The following is an 8,108-nucleotide window of genomic DNA, read 5'->3' as shown; positions in this document are numbered from 1 at the left end:
TGTGTGTGTATGTATGTATGTGCGTACTGCCTCCTCTTCTCTCTGAATAAATGTCGATTGGCATTCAGGTGCAGCCTCTTTTATTTGAATATCCTCCTTGTTACATACCTGCCTGGTGCTTTGTCACTGCTGATCTCAGCACACTTTTTCCTGTTAAGATTATGACTAACAGAACTTTGGGTAACCAAGCAAATGATTACCATGGCTTTTCAGGCACACAGAAAACAAAAAGTCATCCAGAACTTTTCACTCACATATCACAATATGCTGAAAGCTAATTTATGCCCTGGTACTCGTCAATGATTTCTTCCTACTGTGAAGTACCAGTAAGAATGACTGATAGTAACTGCTCTTCCATCTAGTATGCCACTGTTATTAGGCTCTACAAGAGTCATTCATTAAGGATTTTGCCAATAGCTTTTTCTGTCTTCTCTCTGAATATGATTCTTATCATTTGCTTTGCAACTATTGTTCAGTAATACCATGACATGTACCTACTTTTATCATATCATATCTCTCATAAGAATGAGTGATAGTCATTGTTTTGGTCTTGCAGCAAATTTCATCGCTTACATATTGGAGAGCATTATTTTCTATTTGGGAATAGAACACATGATTGGTTCATCTGAGTGGCAGTGATGCTTTGTTTGAATATTACACAAGGAATTCATGCTACTATTTGACAACATTCTGAAGTAGACAACAGACTGACAACTAGAGGAGAATAGATTGATGAATGAATAATATCCAGTTTCAAAGATTCGTCATATTCCCTGTTCATACTTTGCATCTTTGGTTACTTGAGGAAAATCAGTATAGTCACAGATTCACTTATTCCAGCATGAATAGAATCACATTCTACATTTGTTCTGGATTCCTGTTCACTTTTTACATTTGTGTTATTGTTCTCAATTGTAATATATCATTATTTTCTTTATTTTTTATTATTATTATTTTTTAAAGATTTTTATTGGGGAGTTGGGGGATGGGAACAGCGCTGGGGAATTGGGGGAAGGGGAACAGACAAGTTGCTGTCCTTTTGTTCTTCAGTCTAGTTGTGGAGGACGTTGCTTCACTGGCCCAAGTTGGCACCATCATTGCGCTCTTCCCAGGTGAGGCAAATCAATCACCTGCTTCTGGACGGCTGCTCAAGGCGGCTGCTTGGCTGCTCACGCTGGCTGCTGGCTACACACGGTAGCCCATGGCAACCCACTGCAGCAGGGGCTGCAGCTTACACCTTCGCCAACAGCCAAGCTCCAGGTTGAGCTGTTATTCAGCATCTTAGCTGTAGAGGGCAGTGTCACAGGCCCTCATATGTGGGATCTGAACTGGGGCCCTCTGGTGTCCCAAGCCAGCTCTTAACCACTGCACCACTCGGCCGGCCCATTATTTTCTTTATTATATTTATACTTCAATGAACCACCTTTGGGCTACTATTTCATTTTTGTGAGTTGGACATAAAATATAACAGAGTAATTTCAAAAAATGCAAACTCAAATATAAGCACCATTAAATGATATGAAAATGTATTCGCTGAGACAAATTATACCACATTATTGAATGTAAGCTGAAACAAACTGACTGAAGTAGTCCTTGTAAAATATTTACAACTTTAAGAATGTAATGATTATTATGCATGAAATGAAATTCATGGGAAAATCATATTTAATTATATTAACATATATCACATTTTAAAATGTATGTATAACGGGTTATTAGGTTTTGCTTGAGGCGTTAAGGTATTACAAGTTTCAGATACCAAAAGTTCTGAGACAGCCCACCATGCAGAAACTTTAAAGTAGGTGTTCAAGAATCAATAGAACAGGGCCGGCCGAGTGGCTCAGTTGGTTAAGAGCTCGCTCAAGCGTTTGAGCTCTGAGCAACAGCAGTTCAAGTCCAGCCCGAGCTGAGCAGCCGCTGAGCAGCTGCTGAGCAGCCAACAGGTAGCAGGATGGCTCAGAAAAAAAAAAAAATCAATAGAACCTTCTACAATGATGGAAATGTTCTATATCTGTTCCAATATGGTAGCCACTAGTCTCATGTAGCTGTTAATCACATGACATATGGCTAATATGACTGAATTTTTAATTTTAAGTTTGATTAAATTTAAATAGTGGAGCACAGCACAGAGTTAAATGGCTTTTAAACCCTTCACCTACACCAAGAGTATAGAGAGTTTGCGAGAGAAAGGATTGGAGAAAGCTATGATGTGGGTTCCCTAACTGACACCAAAGAGTGGAGTTTGTGGGTGGACATACCTCATCCAAGCCTAGTGAAACAGGCTCTGTTCCAGAAATCGAAAGGATTAGAGCGGGGCTAGCCAGGTGCAAATAAAAGTTTAGTGGGGCCAAGGCTGCCTGAATGTTTCCCAAGACTTAGATGTGCTAGAGAGAAAGAGGTGGGCGTTCCTACCCCACATACTGTCTGATAGGGTGTCCTGGAGAGGCAATGAGGGCCTTAGCAGAGACTCTGAAGAAATCACCAGGTTTCCAAGGATGACTTCAGCCAGTTTGCTTCAGCTTACGTTTAATTAATGTGGTATAGTTTTTCTCAAGGAGCATATTTTCATATCATTTAATGGTGCGTATATTTAAGTTTGCATTGTTTGAAATTACTCTTTGTTATATTTTATGTCTAACTCACAAAAAGAAGTAGCGGAGGACCAGGCAGATTTGAAATATGATTGCTCAGGTAAAGGAAGTTCCAAGTAAAAGAGCTCTGATTCGGAAGTCTCTGAAAAACCCAGGGAAGTGACTGACTCATGCGCTGCCTTCTTGTTTTCAGAATCCCGATTTTGTTCAGGGAGCTAGCATCCAGGGGCTTCAGGTTCAAGTGGGCTCCTCTCCTGCAGCAAGGGGTGAATCTTGATTAGCATAAACCAGTTATATAATCCCAACCCCGTTGCCAATGATTTGTTTAGAAGTGAGAGTTGAGTTTTAGCTATTAAGATATAATGCAAGAGTTTTTGGAAAGTTTTTTCTTATTCTTAAAAAGAAAGATACGTGAAGAAAAACGGCTCTCCAGATTATGGGGCTTGAAGCTTATACAATTTGGGGGTCCCCTTTAAGAAAAGGGGGCTAAAATTGTCTTGCTTTTTCAGTTTACAAAAATATATGACCAGGTAAATGCATTGCTAGGGTCCTCTCCAGGGCTTTGGAAGGAGCCTGTGAAAGTGAAGGGCTCTAAAGGTTAAGCTTCTTTAGTTTCATGGTAAATCACCACTGGCAGCCTTTCTTTTTGGAACATCATTGTCTTCATGGGACAACTAGATCTGTGGTAGTCATCTTGGGACCACAAGGAAAGCCAGGTTAAGAATAAACCAACATACTGAGGATGGCACAGTGTGAAGATGAAAGGAATCTTGTTGGAATCACAGCACCTAAATTTATCAACCTTGGAACCCCCTTAAGTGCAGGCTTTTTGTAAGAAAAATGATAAATGTCATTAATGTTTAAGCCACTCTTCAATAATTTGTAGGCAAATGTATCCAAACAAAAACAACTACCACCTATTCTCTCCATTGTTTCTGTCTCTCTCTCTCTCTCTCTCTCTCTCTCTCTCTCTCTCTCTCTCTCTCTCTCACACACACACACACACACACACCCTTACATGTATAGATAGGAGATAATCCCAGAATATAGGATGGTCCTTTACATCAAATTAAATTAGCTTTATGGAAAACTCAATTCATTATCCCAGTTTTTCTCGTTGGCTGTATATCCAATGAAAACTTCACCAGGGTTTTTGGGAAGTTCTGATCTAGACCACTGGTACTCAAAGTGTGGTCCATGGGCTAGTGCCAGTCCATGAATTGTTCACTACCAGTCTATAATGAGATAAGTACAGAAACAGAGTAAGAATTTAGAAAATGTTTATAACATTTAGAGATTTGACAGAGTAATTTTATGTCTGTTGAATATAAATTTAAATTTTTGTAGGCTTATACTTTGTGTGCCTTTGGTTTTTAAAATAAAAACCGTGAAAATCATCTTTTATTTGAGAACAAATTTACATACAAATTATGAAGTAGCACAGAGTATTCCCATATGCCCCACACTCAGCGTCCCCCAGTATCAACATCTTATATTAGTTTGCTATGCTCGTTACAATTAACCAAAATTGATACATTATTATTAATAAAGTCCATGCTTCATTCAAATTTCCTTAGTTCTTTTTCACCTAATGTTCATTTTCTGTTTCAGAATCCCATCCAGGACACCATATTACATTTAGTTTTTGTGTCTCCTTAGGCTCCACTTGGCTGACAGTTTCTCAGACTTTCTTTGGTTTTGAGAGGCACAGGTCAGATATTTTGTAGAATGTCCCTTTACTGAGATTTATCTGATGTTTTCTTCATGATTAATATGTCTTTGATTTCATTTTTCTAGTACAGTAATTCATTTTTGTTGTATTTTATGTAAATATCAATCTGCAACAGGTTAGGAAAAAAACCTGGTCCCTTATCACAGAGTTTGAAAAGCACTGGTCTAAAAATAACTATGGTTCCAGCCTTAGCAATTTCTCCTAATGAAACTATTGGTTTACCTTTGGATTCCGTTCTGTTTTCTGAGTCAAAGTATTAGGAGTGGGGCTTCTAAATTTGAATCTTAAGAAAAGGCAAATTACCTTTTTAAAAGATTATCTTTTAGGCTACTTATGGTGTGTCAAATGCTTGATGACTTACAAAGCATTTAAAACAACGCACACAATCTCTCAACTCTGAACAAAATGTAATGTTTTTGAATCAGACTTTTATTCTAGGGGGTTTCATAAAATTTAAGGCAGAAGCACTAGAGGTATCATACAAACCACAGCATTCATCCACATCCTGCATTTAAAAAAATTTTTTTGCCTTGTCACCAGGTGTTTTGGTTTTGTGTTTCTTTCTCCTCTCTCTTAATTTCACAACAAGTACCTTGAGCAACAAGGCCAAACTTTTCCCATTACATCACATTTTCCAGTAGGTTATCACTGTCATTTTCATCTTTTTTTTTCACCCTATGTTTTCTCTACTATACTCATTTTGATGATATAAGGAGTCTCCTACACCTTGCTTCTTTGGGGATTCTCTCTCTGATCCTCCTGTCTAGAAACCTTGCTATAATGAGCCTGTTTGGGGCTTTGATGATAAAAGCTTCACTTGGTGTGTGTTTCCCCTCTGGAAGTTGATTCTTCCAGTGTGTTAAACAGTGCATATAAACCATTGTATGCCACTTCCTTTTGTTTATTTTTGTAATTCATTAAAATCTAGCTGGTTTTTTTTCCTTTGTTTAATGTCACAGCTTTAAATTTTTTATTTAGATTGCCTTTTGCTTTTGAAGCATTTGACTTCATTTTGAAAAGCCCGTTCTCATTTCTTGTCTCACTTGTTATGATACATACAGCCACGAGCTTGAGTTCATTTTTGTTGGTTGTCTAATAAGTCAATTGAGTAGCAAGGGAGGTTTTTCAACAACAATTTGCCTTAAGGCTTTTGAACCTCATTTTTAAATTGTGGTAAGACTGTCCTTGCCCACCTCCTTGATCTTTACATAACAGTTGCCAACAGAGAAGGATGAAGAAAAGCACACAAACTATCTTTTCATTCATTCGGTGATGTTTGTGTGTAAGATACTACTGCTGCCCCAGCATTGTTGGGCTTGCTTGAAAGATAAACTGTTTTCATTTATTGTGGGAAATACTGGTATATTTTTATTTTATTTTTTAAACTATTATTTATTTTTCAATTACAGTTGACATACAAAATTATATTAGTTTCAGGTGTATAACATAGTGATTAGACATTTATATAACTTACAAAGTGATCACCCTGATAAGCCTAGTACCCATTTGACACCATACATAATTATTATAATATTATTGACTATTGGTATATTTTGTAATGTTCTGCCAAAGTCAGTTTTCACTGAATATTTTTTTATAACCATTTTATTTCCTTGCTATGCTTTTGTCTGTATTTCTCTATAATCTGTAACTCTGAGTTTCTGCTGTCTGATATGATTCATTTCTTTATTTCCATTCCTTTCTCATTTTAAACAACTCAAGGAAAGAAAAATTATATACTCTCCTATAGGTCTGTATAGCAAAATGTGATTTTGCCTCAGGGTCATTTGCTTGTTCATTCGCTCATTCATTTATTCCTATATGCAGCAAATGTTTCTAGAGAACTTATTATGGGGCAATGCTAGTGCTAGGTATTAGTGATACAGTGGTGAAGACAGATACAATCCTCGATAAGAAACTTGATTTAGCAGGAAAGAGACACATTAAATAGATATATACATACATAATTAAAGATGAAATTCTGATCAAGGCTGTGAAGAATAAGTACAACTTTAGTTACCCTAGTTTTGTGATTGGAGATTGGGGGAGGCAAAGGCTTTCTTATGGAAGTGACATTTAAACTGAGATTTGAGAGACAATGGGGTTGGCCCGGTGAGATGGAGAGAAAGAGCTTTCCACGATGAATCCATGTGCTGGGTGAATTTGCTTTTTTCTTTAGCCTGGAAGAATTTGCTCATTCAAATGATATTGAGACTCTACTATGTGCCAGACAGAGATAAAAACTTGTATGTGGAAAGAATGTTATATTAAACATTCTTTAATGATATAGGGAAATAGTTTTATTTAGGATTCCGAGATCATTTTTGCCTCTAGTGTTCATTTCTCCTTTTCTTTATTTCAGTAACTGATTAAGAAAATACTTAAATAGAAGCACTAAGGATAAAGGGATGAATTATAAGGGTAGGCAAAAAAAATTAATAATCTTGAACCCATTAATAATCCTCTCTGGGTTTCAATTTCTTCATCGTTAATATGATGAGCTGGACTAGATATTGTGCAAGGCTTCTGCCAACTTCAAGTTTTGGTTGAGAGCCACTAACTTTCAGTATTGCCTAAGAGAAGTAATCCTGGCACCATTATTACTTGGAATGTTTTGCATAACATATACAAAAGAATTTCTTCTGTGAATATAATTTTGAATTATGTGAAGATGTTTACAAAATCTTAATTTAGCCGTCAGTAAATTTCTTATCATTATTTGTTCTTATTTCAATTTACCAAATGTACTATTGCTTGGAAACGTGTACTCAAGGAACACTACCTAATCAGGTGTATATTCAGGCAAGTGTAATTAGTTATGTAGTTAATTATGTATATAACTTTCTTTTTGAATCTGTTGCTGTTTAAGCCCAAGGTTTAAAACTGTTATTTGGAACTGAAAAGGAAAATTTAGTGCTAGGCATTAGATTTTTTTCCTATCCTGCATAGTTGCAGAGAATAAGATACTAAACCTTGGCCTAGTGGCACAGTTATAAAATGTTATTTTTTCCATGTAATCCTTTGTGTGTAACCACATATATACACATATATTATTTGAAGAGATATGTAAACACAGTTAAATATATTATAATTTTGACTAGAAACAAAGCCCCTGAAAAAAGACTGAGAAAGTGCTGTAGCATTTTGCCAATGTTAAACCTGTTTCTATTCCTCTGCTTACTTCTGGCTGAAGCATGAGTCACCTTTATTATTCTGCATAGATAGCATCAGTCCGGCCATCCCCTCATCAAATTAATTAATAAAGGTTCCAAATGAGTCATAATTTCATCTACAGGGGAATTTTGGCAAGAGGATGACTTGGCTGAACTCTCTTGCTTCTCCTTCTCCAAAGAGAAAATTAGTCTTGGAGTCCTGGCCACATTTCTGTAATGCATCCCTATGGAATACAACCTGCCATTAGATAGAGTGGGAGGTTTCTCTACCCACTCTAAAGATGGCAACACAGAGAATAAAACCTCTACTATTCTCACAGTGGAAAACTAAACCTAATAAATGTTTAGGTGAGAAGTGGGTTTGCAATCTGATGTTAGGATTGCAATAGTGTTTCTTCAGTTATTGGCTATATAACGTTAGTGTCCCCATCTGAAATTGGGTAATAATTCTGTAATCCACATGCAAATATTCCTTGATTGTCCCATACTTTCTTAAGATCTAGCTCAGTATATTGACATTTCTGGGAAAGAATAAGCCAAAATCCACATTGGAAAGTAATGAAGACCTTGACTGCAGGTTACTTGGGGGAAAAAATAAGGGGATTACATTGC

This window comes from Hipposideros armiger, unplaced genomic scaffold (genome assembly GCF_001890085.2).
Source record: "Hipposideros armiger isolate ML-2016 unplaced genomic scaffold, ASM189008v1 scaffold_5, whole genome shotgun sequence".
In the NCBI taxonomy this organism is placed as follows: Eukaryota; Metazoa; Chordata; class Mammalia; order Chiroptera; family Hipposideridae; genus Hipposideros; species Hipposideros armiger.
This window is presented reverse-complemented; position numbering follows the sequence as displayed.